Genomic DNA, 13,831 nt, shown 5'->3' with positions numbered 1-13,831 from the left:
AGAGATATGCTGAGTGGCCTCTTCTCAGGCCATCCAAATGAACGAGCCCAAACGTGGACTTGGACCACTTGTTCTAGAGTCTTAGTGTGTGAAAAAGAAAACACACACCGCCGTCACGAGTAGCAACACAGGGTAGAGTAGTGCTCGGATCAAAATGGTTTGTTTTGACTAGTTTCCACACAGTAAACATACCCCTATTATTTTCAAGATGCTATAAGCTTCCCAGAATCCCCTACCCCTTTGTAATTATCTGAGGATAGATACTATATTGAGTTCTGAAACTATAAATCACAAATTCGTTAACCACCATCATGTATGTAGATCAAGCACATGAATAAGAACAACAGCCATTTGGTGGCCTCAGGTCCATCAGTTATGAAAGTGGGCACCTCATAGATAGGAAAGGCATCCATCCATTCAGCACACATTAGCCAAGTGCCTTCTGTAGGACCGCCAATGCATTGTGTAGTTGGAATTCAACATTCATCAAAACAGACTAAGCACCTCCACTCTCCAACTCAGTCCTTCATCTGAGACACCAGTCAGCTAGTGTCTTAGAAAATGAAGGAAGATTATGTAGTGTTCTCCATGGTGACCAGCAGACATCCTTCAGTGTGGTACCAAGGGTTGTGCTGTCATCCCAGTGATGAATTACCCTGCACCTAGTCCCTAGAACTTTAGTGGGATCCTTTTGGAGTCTTGTGGAGTTTTGGAAGAGTGACAATTAGAGCTCATTGCATGCTTTTGCACTAAAAATAGCCCCATAAACAATTTCTAAATATGTCTTTACAAGCAATAACTTCAGAAAAGCCCACAGGCTTTAATGTAACCGGGGAAATTACAACAGGAGAAAGGCGATGTGGGACTGTTGCATGATTGGAAGGGGAAAGATCACCAGGGAATTCCACCCCAGCTGAGGAATGACTGCTCTCTGCTGACAAATAACCAGGCCAAGTCGCACTAACATTTTCCAGCCAGAGAAAGAAACTGGTGCAAGACGATGAAGAGTCCAGCGGTATTTTCAAACACCCTGGAGCTTACAAAAGCAGAGGGAAGAATGACAGTAAGGAGTGAGCTGTTTCCAGGAGAGATGGTTCCGGTAGTAGATCAATGGCTTAGTGGGGGTTGGAGAAGGACGTCGTGTCACGCCCTAAGAGCACCCACATCTTCCTCTACTCAGAATTCACTTGCTCTCCCCTGTGGGGTACAAATGACTAAATGACCCCTGGGAATTGTGCAAACCCACCGACACACCACGGGGTCAGCGGCTTAGGCATTTGGACTTTCTCAATGCTGAGAACAGAGCCCGGGAGCCTTGCAGGAACTGGGCCATGACTGTGTTTTTTTCTCATGCAAGTCTGGTTCTCACACTAGCTGGAGCTTGTGCATCTACTGTACAGTGAAGACACACTGTGAGAACCGCAAGTTGCTTCTCGGGGGAGGAGAAAGGATGCATTATCTCCTGTTGCCTAACCCCATGCTACCCAACCAGTCTCACCCATCCTGAGGCAAATCCACACGGTTGATGGAGCCTGACTAACTCTGAGCACCCTGGGCTAGTCACTATAAACAACTCGAGGGTGAGCTATAAACAAAACTGACCACACAGAGCTGGCAAGGGATGTACAAAGCATTTATGCAAAAATACCAGTCCTGAACAATGGGCAGGCTCCTGGGAGTTTTGCTACCACTGGGGAACAGCCACGCCTCATGAAGGGCCATGTATGGCTCAGGAAATGCTGACAGCATTAAAATGTGATCAAGAAGATATGGGCTGGACAGCTACATCTACCTTGCTGCCAGTCTCTATTTATCTTGACATCCTTCTGAACTGAGGGGGCACAGGCACTCCCTTCTCACTCAGGCTGTGGGCCCTAACTGACAAGATAACACACAGCCGCTTTCTTCAAGGGTTCTGTTCTTTTATTCAATTCTTTTACTCAGAGACTGTTTAGTGAGCATCTGCTATATGTCGGAAACTCTCCTAGATGCTGTGTTCATGGCAGTGTGCAAGAATAGGTAGATAGATAGATAGATAGATAGATAGATAGATAGATAGATAGATAGATAGATATAGAAGTTGTCTTCTGACGAGGGAGAAAGACAAAAGACAAGTAAACAAATATATAATTTAATATCAGGCAGTGATAGGCAGCATGCAAAAAAATTAAAGAAACCCAAAGAAGGATGGAAAGTCTGTGGGCTGGGATAAAGTCCTGTCTGTAGGCCCATACGTCAGTCCCATGGTGATGGAAAGACCTGACCAATCCTAGGTCAGGCTCAGGGGAATTACAAGGCCTTCCCATAGTCTAAGTATGAGTGTTGACAACGTGTATAGAAAGTACCGGCTACATATTCCTAGTCCCAGATGCCTGCTGCCTGATCCTGTTCCCTTCCAGGGAACTCTGACTGACTAAGCCCCTCCCCGGTTGTACTGCACATAATACATTCTCTGAATGCATGGGCTGCAGCTGATGTCTTCACCCACATGCACCGTCCACTGGATCTGATTTTTAAAGTTTGTTTGTTTGTTTGTTTGTTTGCCATCTCTTCAATCCCTGAGTCACATCAAGTTCAAAGTCACACAGATCATGAAGGCACGAAGACTCAACGATTGCCCCGTGTTAACAGCAGCAACAGGAAGGCCAGGAAGGCTGACCTGGTTTCTCTAGTTAGGATGAAGAAAGATACACAGGCTCATCCAATGTGTGCCCTGATGGGCTGCAGATCTCTCTGAGATGTGAAGCCCGTGTCTCCTCCCCTCCCCGCCCCCACTTCCAGGGCTGCTCTCCCTGGATGTACCCGAGGCTCCTGTCACCATGAATCACCCATCTTCAACAGCGTTATTTCTTCACTACGGGAAGGTGCTGATTCTTCTACATAAAGTGACAGTCTCGATGTTGGACGCCTGAGGAGACACTCGTCATCCTCAGGAGTAGACGACTCAAATAGTGTCTCCTCTGCACGGGATCGAGAGCGCTGTCACACATCACACTGTTCTGATGTCTAGACGGGAGGTGGTAAACAAGAATAAATAATCCAGACCTGCTCATCTTGCTTGGTGGGGTTGGATAGATACCACACCCCTTTGGTAGTAGAGGTAAGTCAACTCCAGAGGGAGCATGCATACCCTGGGTGCCTTTCTTTTGGGAGTACGCAACCTCTGGGAAAGGAAGAAGCAAAGCAGAGTGGGAAAGAAAATCCCAGGAGCTGAGGGGGAGGGGCAGACATGCCTCATAGTCTGATCCACTGGGTTGGGTCGAACTGACCTGGCCCCTGAGGCTCTGCAGGCAGCTAGCCCAGGAGCCAGCCAGCAAGCGTGTAACTGCATTTCAGTGCCAGCTCTGTTCCTGGTTAGAGGGGACTGGTGAAAGGGGCAGAGTTTCTGCTCCCTGGAGGTGAGGAAGCTGGGAGGGACTGTCCCTTGAGAGCCAGGCACAGGGAAAGAGAACTGGACAGCTGCGAGGAGGTGGGCAATCACTCTCTAAAGGATGCGTGCTTCCCACTGAATAAAATGTTAATTAAGGGAGCTGCCCACGTTCAGATCTTGGCGGGGGGGGGGGGGGGGGGAAGACAGCAACAATTTTAGCCTAAGAAATGGTGACCCTGACCCATTTTGAAGTTAAAATCAAATTAGCACCTCAAATGAGATCAAAGCTGCAAAGATTCCCCCAAGGCAACCATGCTCTGACTTTCCAGTCAACAGCAAGGAGAGGCTGGGAAGAAGAGAGGATTTGGGTTCAAAAAATGCAAGCGTGGATCCCCACTCATGCTAGAGTTGACTGCGTGACACCAAAAAGTCACTCCACCCCTCCCAACCTGTCTTCTCATCTGTAAAAGAAAAGCAATAATCACTAACAAGTAGTGTTGCTCTGAGTTTTAGATGGAGTCATGCACTGAATCTCTCTGTTTACAGGCAGCATGATAGGAATATAAATTTGTACATTTCTTAGAATCAGTGCAGTGCCGTATGTCTACAACATGGTGATTGTATTGCTGTTAGCAAGACTGTATCTGCCCCGGTTTATCTACTCATTTATTTGTCAGAAGCTGTAGTCATCTAAGAAGAAGGAATCTTAATTGAGAAAATGCTTTTATAAGATTGGCCTATAAGCAAGTCCGTGGGGGCGGGGTGGTGGTGGTCTTGATTGGTGATCCTGGGGTATCGTGAGCAGGCCAGGAAAAGCCAGCAGTGAGCAGTGTTCTGTCATGGCCTCTGCTTCAGCCTGACTTCCATCAGTGATAGAGCATGACCTGAGTTAGACACGGAAATCAACCCTTTCCTCTCCACATTGCTTTTGGTCATTTTTGTTTTTTTTAATCACAGCAATAGAAACAAAGACAACAACAACCAAACTCAATAGAAACATTGAGCTCTCGGTGTGTATATGCTAGTCTCTAAGAATGAAAATCGTTGAGGTGTTTTCTTTAATGTCACTCAACAGGGTTGTGGAAAATGAAGGAAGTCCCTGAGAAAAACATGAATCTTTTAATAACTCATTATATTCGCGTTTTACTTGCCAAATATTGACTCAAAATGTTGTTTCCTCATGAAAACTGCCTAATCTTGGAGAAAAACCAACAGAAAGAAAGATGTAAGTTGGAGAACAGCTGTGAGGATAGAAAGATGCTGTGAGATGACAACTCCAAAGGCCACAAGATCAAGTATGGAAACCATGAAGATGAGACAAGCAAAAGGCAAGGAGAGCGCAGAGTGTGGAGGAAGGCGTCAACCCCACAACATACAGAACTTTAATAAGACATCATACGCAAAACCTAATGGATAACAGCGTGTGAAGATTATAAGGGAAGACGCACAACTGCCAAGGAAGAGGGCCTCGTTTCCCCAGTAATTAAGGGAGGGCAAACGAAAACAAGATGCCTCTTACTTATCAGATGGGCGAAGGTTTCAAAGGGTGCTAACACCCATTACTGGCGAGGGTGTAGGAAGTGGGCACTCTCTCATAAGCTGTTGGTGGGAATTAATTTTGGTACAACCTTTCTGGAAGGCAATTTGGCAACACCTACAACAATTTAAGATGTGTAAACTCTTTGACCCACCTATTCCACATAGAGGAATCTACCTACCCTGGAGAAGTTGTAAGACAAATGCAAAAGGTGTTGGCTCTATTAAGTCACTTTTTCATGCAGGTATTTAGTTCATAAATTTGAAAAAAAACTTATTTCTAAAATTTGTGTTATCATTATTATTATAGGTGGGGGTGTATGTATGTGTATTTGTGTGTGTGGTGTGTGTTTGCCTATGTGTGCCTTTGTGGTGTGTGTGCATGTATGTGGTGGTTTTGTATGTGTGTATGATGTGTGTGTGTGTGTGTGTGTGTGTGTGTGTGTGTGGTGTGTGTGTGGTGTGTGTGTGTGTGTGTGTGTGGTGTGTGTGTGTGTATGTGATATGTATGTCTGTGTGTGTCTTTGTGGTGTGTGTGTGTGTGTGTGTGTGTGTGTGTATGTGTGGTATGTATGTCTGTGTGTGCCTATGTGTGGGGTGTGTGTGTGTGGTATGTATATGGTGTGTGTGTGTACATATATATATGTATGTGGTGTGTGTGTGTACATATATATATGTATGTGGTGTGTGTGTGTGTGTGTGTGTGTGTGTGTGTGTGTGGTGGTGTGTGTGTGTGGTGTATTTGTGTGACGTATATGCCTGTGTGAGCCTATGTGGTGTGTGTATGTGTGTATATGTATGCGGGGTGTAAGTGTGTGTGTGTGCGTGTGATTTTGGAGAGTGAGCTGTGTGCTATGTGTACAGGTGAGCACATAAGTTTGTAGAGTCAGTTCCATGTTTTTGTGGACTCCAGGGATCAATCTCAGGTCGTAGGCTTTCAAAGAAAACATCTTTGTTCCGATAAGCCATCTTGATGGCCCACAGAAGTACCTACATATAGAGGAACATGCAGAAATTATGGAATGTATGTGAAGTAGAGCGTTTTAAATGATGTAGACATAGCTATCTATGTGAAGAGGTGGCTGTAATGAATTACCAAAGTACGTACAAAGTCATAGTTGTATCAGCCTCATTAATACTTGTAGATGGAAGTGGTAGCTCAATTTTTTTATATTTTGATGCTTTTTGTGTACCAGGCATGTAAAAATATATTTACATTAAAATAAGCAAGAGGTATGTCTAAAATAACATTTTAATAAAGAAAGTAACAAACCTGCCTTGGCAACTGCTATTTTAAGCTATAACATTTGGAGTTTCCACTTTTCTTGATAGAGTCCATTGAGACAGCCTCTAGTCTGTTCCAATATAATATTATTTCCAAGACAGATCGATTTGTTCTTCTCATCACAAGAAAATGATCTGTCATAAAAGCTAAACTAAAAAGTTTCACAAGTCTCCTCCAAATCTCTCTCTAATCCTTCCCTAGGGGTTGCTCGTGATCTCAACTTTTCAGCTCAGAATCAAAGGAGGAGGCATGAACTTCACACAGGTCACTCTCCTCCTCTCTGTGAGGAGACCAAGGGCTCAGGGCTGCTGTTAACTTTATTCTAAGGAACCACTCAATCCCTCCTTAAAAACAAAGCAATAACAAAACCCCAGTCAGTTCAGCGGAAAATATGTTCAGGGCTAGAAAGCTTGATCAACCAGAATAAAGAAAGTGTGCTACCTAACCTCCCAGTCTCTCATTTTACGTCCTTGGCCTGAAACTTTAGCAAATTGCTCTCAGCTCCAGTTTCCCCATCTATAAAAATAACCATAATATCTTTCTTCAAAGGACTACAGTGAAAACCACAAGAGAAATCCCGTGTACAGCACCTTGCACAGTGCCGGACACTCAGGAGGGCTAGGCATAAGTGTCTAGCTGTTGTGTAATGACTCTAGCTTCTATAGGCCAGAAGTGTGCAGCCTCCCAGATGGTTTAAGTAGTTACAGGCAAGATTCAGTTCCTGTGAGCTGTGGGGCTCCACATGGCAGGCTACATCAGGGTACCTTGCATCATGAGAATGAGCACGGAAGAACACCAGAGTAAGGGTGTATACACGCAAGGTGGGAACTGCAGGCTTGTGTAGCCCCGTCTTCAATGTGATACCATGTTACTTTTACCATATTCTTTTATTTACATGCAACAGGCCAGGCAAAGTCTGCACACAGTGGGAAATAAACACATGAAGGCTGGGATTATTGGGAGCCATTTCAAAAATGCTCTCTCAGATCATTAGTCATGCTTTCCAGGAGGATACAAACGTCTGAGAAGTATTCTGAGTGGGGTTTGTAGATTTTTGTCACAAGCAGGAAGGTAGATACAGATAGCATAACAAAAGTTCTGTTTTATGCTGGGGGGGGGGTGTCATCACACAATGTTCACACTTTAAATTCCTAACTATAGCCCTAAGCCTATCTCCCCAAGACTGCTCACCTGTATGACATATCTTAGCTGAAGGTCAGGTCCAGTCTCTGACAGAAGTCTCTGGTTCAAGGGTCAGGATCCTGGGGATACTCACCAGATGCGGGGCAGATCAAGGTGGCATCTCTCCAGATGTGCAGAGCAGAGCATTGCTCTTGGTCTCTGCTTAAATACCGTCCAGTGAGGGTCATGGGTTCTAGGATCGTGTCTGGTTACCTCAGTGAGTGACATTATGGAGTACTGGCTACCCCGTGAAGCCTTGGGTGTGGCAGAGATTCTGACTAAGCTATTTTTTACTTGTCTAAAGGCATTTATTTGTTTTGTATGCTCATTACAATATTGAAACCAAGACAAATAGCTGAATATCTAACTGAAGTTAGTGAGTCACTCTATTTGAATTATTATGTATGCTGACACCGTGACGAGAATGTCATGGACCGATCCTGCCACAAATGAAGGAGAAGATACTCTAAAGTCTACTTTGGCACTTATATTACAAAATATTGAGAGTTGCTCACTTATTTCTAAATATAACCCCATTCTGCCTTACCCAACCTTCAAAGGATTTGGACACTACCCAGACTCTTGAGTCACCCCCTCCCAGCTTCCCCCATCCCACTAAAAACAAAAATATGTAACCCAATATTCAGAGTGCATTCAGGCCAAGGCTGTCTTCTGGCTCTGAACACCCCAAGCTAATGTTTTATCTTCAAGGTTTACTGTGTGAGAAGATCCTATATTTCTCACATTTCTCACAGCACCCAAAAGATTTTCTGTTACTTCATTTTAGGAAGCAATTCAGTCTTCCCAGGGTACTCTAGTTTGTTTTTCATTAGTGCAACAAAAGACCTAAATTGAGGTGACTTGCAAAGAAAGTGGGTCAGTTTAGCTCACAGTTTTGTAGTTCCAGAGTGTTGTATGGGCACTGGCTGAGCTAATACAACTTTAGCTGTATAATACCACAGTAGATGGCTTTGTGACAGCAATGTAACAAGAAGGAGGGGCCACACAGTAATACAAGAAGCTAGAGGGAAGGGAGAGACTGGTTTTGCTCTTTAGTTACAACTCTCATGAAGGAATGAGCTGTGGATCCCATGAGACCAATAGCATAGGTCTTCATGACTAGTCCTTCTTCTCTTCTTTCTCTTCTTCTTCTTCTTCTCCTTCTCCTTCTCCTTCTCCTTCTCCTTCTCCTTCTCCTTCTCCTTCTCCTTCTCCTTCTTCTTCTTCCTCCTCCTCCTCCTCCTCCTCCTCCTCCTCCTCCTTCTTCTTCTTTCCTTCTCCTTCTCCTTCCTCCCCCCTCCTCCTCTTCCACCTCCCCCTCTTCTTCCTCTTCTTCCTCCTTCCCCCATCTCCTCTTCGATTTTTCAAGACAGGGTTTTTCTGTTTTGTTTTGTTTTTTTTTTTTTTTTTTTAAGTTATGACTGTTCTAGAACTCACTCTGTAGACCAGATTGGCCTCAAACTAACAGAGATCTGCCTGCCCCTGCCTCCTGAGCATTGGGATGAAAAACATGTGCTGCAAACACCAGGCTGGTCTTCAGCTTTTTGAAAGCTCCACACATTTCAACCTTGCCAAACCCAGAACCAAGCTTCCTACGTGAACCTTTGCCTTTGGGAGTCTCATTCAGATCTGTCCCTTGACTGTATGCCATGAATTTTTCCACAATACGTATTTTTTCTTCCCCAGTAGTACCCAAATGTCAACTTACTCCAATGTCCCTCAGAAGTCCAAAGTTTCATCTGAGATTCGAGACAAATTCTGTCCAGATACAAGTTAGTAAAAATGAATATAAAATTTTTTACAAGCTATTTACTTCTAAGATAGCACACCAGGACAATGGTCCCTATGGGGAAAACATGGAATAGAAAGGAGAAATGGGCCTAAACCAACACCAGAACTCAGCAGGGAAGACTTTAAACCTTTTGAATAGAAGTTGGGCCCCAAGGCCCCAGGTAGCTCCATGCATGGCCTTGCTTGTTCTGCCCACATGCCAGCTGCAGCTTCTACTGACAGAAAGGACTGTTCCTGTACTCACTTGGTCCACACCTGGAGTTGCCATGGAGTCTTCACTGCTGGGGAACAGAAAACAGAATCCCATGGTGGCCTTGAGCAACAAGCCCATGGAGAGTAAGAACTCTGTTGAGATTCAAGTCACCTAGACATCCAAATGAAAAACAGTGAGCATGGGCCTTGATTTAGCAGCTTGCCAAAATTAATTTAAAATATACAAATATGAGTATGAAAAATTACTCAGTTCCTAAGAGAAAATATAAAGAATACCTTTTCTAATTGGAGACATGCAAAGGCTTCTTATGCAGCAAGACATGAATTTAAAAAAAAAACATTGATATATCATAATTCCTACAAAATCAAAATTTTTGATTATCAAATGATACTATTAAGTGAAAATATAAGCTATAGATTATGTGTGTACATGTGTGTATGTGTGTACTTATGCATGGAATGTATTTTTAAACCAAGAATGAAAACACAATCAATCCAACTTTACAATGATCAAGCACACTGTATTAGTAACCTGTCTGTTGCTGTGATAAAACACTATGACCAAGGCACCTTATAGAAGAAAGTGTGTTTGGGCTTATAGCTCCAGATGGTTAGAATCTATAATAACAGGGAAGCATAGCAGGTGTGACTGCAGGTGTGACAGCAGGTGTAGCAGCTGAGAGCTTGCATCCTTGTCTCAAGCATGAAGCAGAGCAGATAGCAAACTGCAAATGGTCCAAAACCTTCACTCTCAAAGCCTGCCTTCTATGCTGAACTTCCTTCAGGAAGACCATGCTTTCTAATCTTCCACAAACAGACCCACCAACTGGATTCCAAGTGTCCAGATGCTCAAGTTGATAAGGGACATGGCTCATTCACACCACCACACACCTGAACATTTCACATAAAAAAAATGCATCTGCATGTCCAGAATGCACACTGAAAATACCCACCAGCATTAGTTACCACTGAAATGCACATTAAAGGCACACCAGGTAGCATGGTCTGCCTTCAGAGTGGCATGGAAGAAAACCAACAACAACAAGAGTTGGGGGGAGGGGAGTGGAAGAGGAACCAGAACCTCATGTGTTACTAATCAGAATGAGAATAGGAGAAATTGCTTAGAAAAACTATTGGTTTCTACTGAAGTCAGACATACCATGACTTAGCAATCCCACTGCTAAATTTATAATAATGAGAAATAAATACACATTTTCACAAAAGAGTCATTTAAAGAGAATACCCATGGACAATTTATTCGCAATTACAAAGAAAAAAGTATTGAAATACTCACAAAGGCCTATTAACAAAAGAATGGGCAAACAACTTGTTGTGTATGTTAACAAGTTAATCTTCCGAGTGTAGACTACTACACAGCAATAAAAGGAAATGAATTTGCTGGTCTGTAACAACATGAAATTAGATATGTCTACATATCTACTAATGAGCAATCTTCTCATTCTATTTGGACTTTCGGGAATAGGAAGTACTAGCCCATGGATAAAGAAAGAAGAATAATGTTAGCTAGGGCTGGGGAAGGGGGTACTCTTGACTAGAGGCAGTTACAACCTAATTTTCCCTGGTGATAAAGATGTTTTAGGTTTTAAGCTAAGGGGTAGATGAATAGCCACATGAATTTTGTCTTTGAAATGACATTATTAATATACAATATAAAAGCAAACCTCAATAAACATTGAAGAATGCTAAAAAAAAAAGAACATTAAAAATGTTCAATTTTAATCAAGAAAAATTCTAGGCCCACCTTCATTGCCCCCCTCTATACAAGCATTTCAGTGGAGGAAGGGCTATTTTGGCTCACAGTTCTAGGGTACAGTTTATCATGAAGTGGAAGCAGGAGCTTGAGATAGTTAGTTACATTGCATTCTCAGTCAGGAAAGAAGCAAGATGGATGTGGGGCCATGAGCTGTGGTAGGCAGCCTGGTCCCCAGCCAAGCTCAGGATTAGAACCCCGGAGACCTGGCAGGTGAATGTGGCCTGCAAGGGATGGCAGATGTTTGGCCATGTCCCTTGGGCCCCTGGCTCCTGTCGCAGCTGTCCTATTTGGCTTTGGGGGATTCCACAGAGGTCCAAAACACTAAGCCTTCCCACAGATTTAAGAACTGGCAGCCGCCCTGTGGCTTTTAAGTGGCTGCTGCATTACCAGGTTTTCTTTTTGTTTTGAGTTGAAGTTAGATAGTCTTTGCCAATGCCCATTGTGGGCTGTCAGGATTTAGACAGAGGCCAGAGGGACCTTCAGCCAACACCAGAGAGTAGATCTGGCCAGGAGGCTTCAGTTGCCCCTTTAGCTTGTCCAAATCCATGCTATGGGCTGACTGAAAGCACAGTGGGAAAAGACAGATTGTCTTCAGAGGTGGGGGGGGGGGGCTCACTTTCCCATGGTATCCATTCAGTGCAGTGGTGTTGCTGTTTGTGCCCCTCGTTGGGCACCAGCTATGGGTTAAAATGGTGTCAAATGTCTGGTCCACCACAGGGCTAGGGCCACTCATGGAGGTGGGACTCGGGAAGTTTGTCTGTGTGCACCCTATGCCACTAGGTGGGCATCAGGCTGTGAGAAGTCTCAGGACTCCAGTCTGGGGGTTATAAGGTTTAGTCTGAGGCCCCTAAGGAACTGCCAGAGTTCAGCTCAGACTCTGAGGCACCACAGACACCACTGGGTGCCATGGAAGAGCTGGATCTGGGGTCCCCCAGCTACACAGAGGCCAGGGACAACAGGTTCTCACTCTTGGGCACCATAGATGCCAAGGTAGAGCTGAGAACAGAGTGGGGGCCTGCAGGCAGGCTCTAGCCTGGGGCCTAAGGGAAAGGGGTGGGAGGACACACGGTTACCATGTGTGAGATTAGACAAGTGGCTCTTTAGAGAAAGACCTGCTCCATTGCTCCAGCACTGCAGCTCCCAATGAGAAGAGGCAGTCCATGGCTTTAAGGTGTTTATTGTTGCAGGGAGGAGTGCTGGGAAGGGGAGCTAAGAGGGTAGTAGAGGCAGAGAGGGGCAGAGCGATGGGGAGAGTAGAGAAGTAGAGGCCAGCCATGGCCACATGGAGAGAGGGGGGAAGGGAATGTGGCGAGAGGGGGAGCAAAAGGACAAGAGATAAAGGCAAAAGTGAGAGAGTAAGAGAGGAAAGAGGGGGCAAGCAGCCCCTTTTATAGTGGGCCAGGCCTACCTGGCTGTTGCAAGGTAACTGTCGGGTAGGTAGAGTCCAGACAGAATACCAGGGGCTTGGGGCATTCCCCTATGTGACTGATGGCCACAGAATTGTAGAGAGCTGGGGCCTGTGTCAGGAGCCTGGTGTCTGTGAGCATGGCAAATGGCCTTCTGTCCCTTGCAGGAACACCTGCTGGGTCTCTGGGGTTTAAAATCTAGCTCAACCAGAAAACAGGCTGCCTTTCATGGTCCCACAGATGGATGCTGGTACTCCATTCCTAATCGCTATTTTTATGTAGTCAAGGAACTTAACCTAAGGAATGGTGCCACTCACAGTGGTCTTCCTACATCAGTTAACTTCATCTATATAATCCCACAGAGGTGTGCCCAGAAGTTTTTATCTCAGGTGATTCTCAATCTGAAAAACTTGATGATCAGTATTAATCATCAAACCCCCCCCCCCAAAAAAAAGAAAAGAAAACGAAAAAACAACTTTCAACGTTTTACTGTGTCCTTTTTGGGGAAATCTACTCTTCCTTGTTGAAAATGACTGGATAATTCACTTATCCAAGAGCTACTTGTAAAGTAGCCAGTATACCTTCAAAGAGTATAGACAAATTCATGAACCCAAATATGGGCCTGGGACTGGCAGTCCTTGGGAATGCAGGAAGAGAGAGAGTCAACTCCCACTCATACATCCTCCTAACTCCTGGCTCAACCAGAAATTCAGGAGCAATTTCTTCACATGCTCACAGGAGAGTGGGTGGGAGACTGGGAGATCCTCACTCCTGTTTAGCCCCTGCTGTTTTTCTCATGGCTTGCTTGGCAGAATAAATAGTGGGAGTTGAGGGAAGGGGTGGGGGTTCATCTTTGTAGACAGGAGGCTGACAAATCAGCTTTAAGATCTAAGATTGTTCAAAGAAATCAATCTATTCATGGGGTGATCCAAGCTGACATAGGGTGGGTGTCTAAGTGACAATGTGTCAGAGCTGAGTTTGAAGACTAAGGGAATGTGTTTAGTAAGACAGACTTTTCATGCACGGGAACATGGGTGGGGAGGGAGTCGGTGTGTTCCCAGGGTCTCTGCCAGCTGAGTGTAGCTGTTACCACAATCCTTTCCCATCCTCCACGTTTCTTGTGATATGAAACAGAACTAGACTCAGGCTTTGGGGCCAAAGTCACAATCTGCACATTGTAGGTGATCACCAAGGGTTTAGTCACTGTCTCTAAGTAAGACATAGTCACAGTTGTAAGAAATTCAGGCTCCAGCACAAGGAAGCCACACTGTTGG

At 44.6% G+C, this 13,831-nt stretch overlaps 1 long non-coding RNA gene across 1 annotated transcript in view; it reads right to left on the bottom strand.

The window, feature by feature from the left end:
- Positions 1–13,831, bottom strand: part of Gm15322 — a 55,044-nt gene that overhangs the window by 23,291 nt on the left and 17,922 nt on the right. The window contains exon 2 of the long non-coding RNA XR_382921.2: positions 9,409–9,528. This is a non-coding gene — a long non-coding RNA (predicted gene 15322). The remainder of the gene's footprint in view (positions 1–9,408; positions 9,529–13,831) is intronic.

Source organism: Mus musculus, chromosome 13 (genome assembly GCF_000001635.26).
Source record: "Mus musculus strain C57BL/6J chromosome 13, GRCm38.p6 C57BL/6J".
In the NCBI taxonomy this organism is placed as follows: domain Eukaryota; kingdom Metazoa; phylum Chordata; class Mammalia; order Rodentia; family Muridae; genus Mus; species Mus musculus.
The sequence above is the reverse complement of the archived record's forward strand: the minus strand, read 5'-3'. Positions and strand labels throughout refer to the sequence as shown.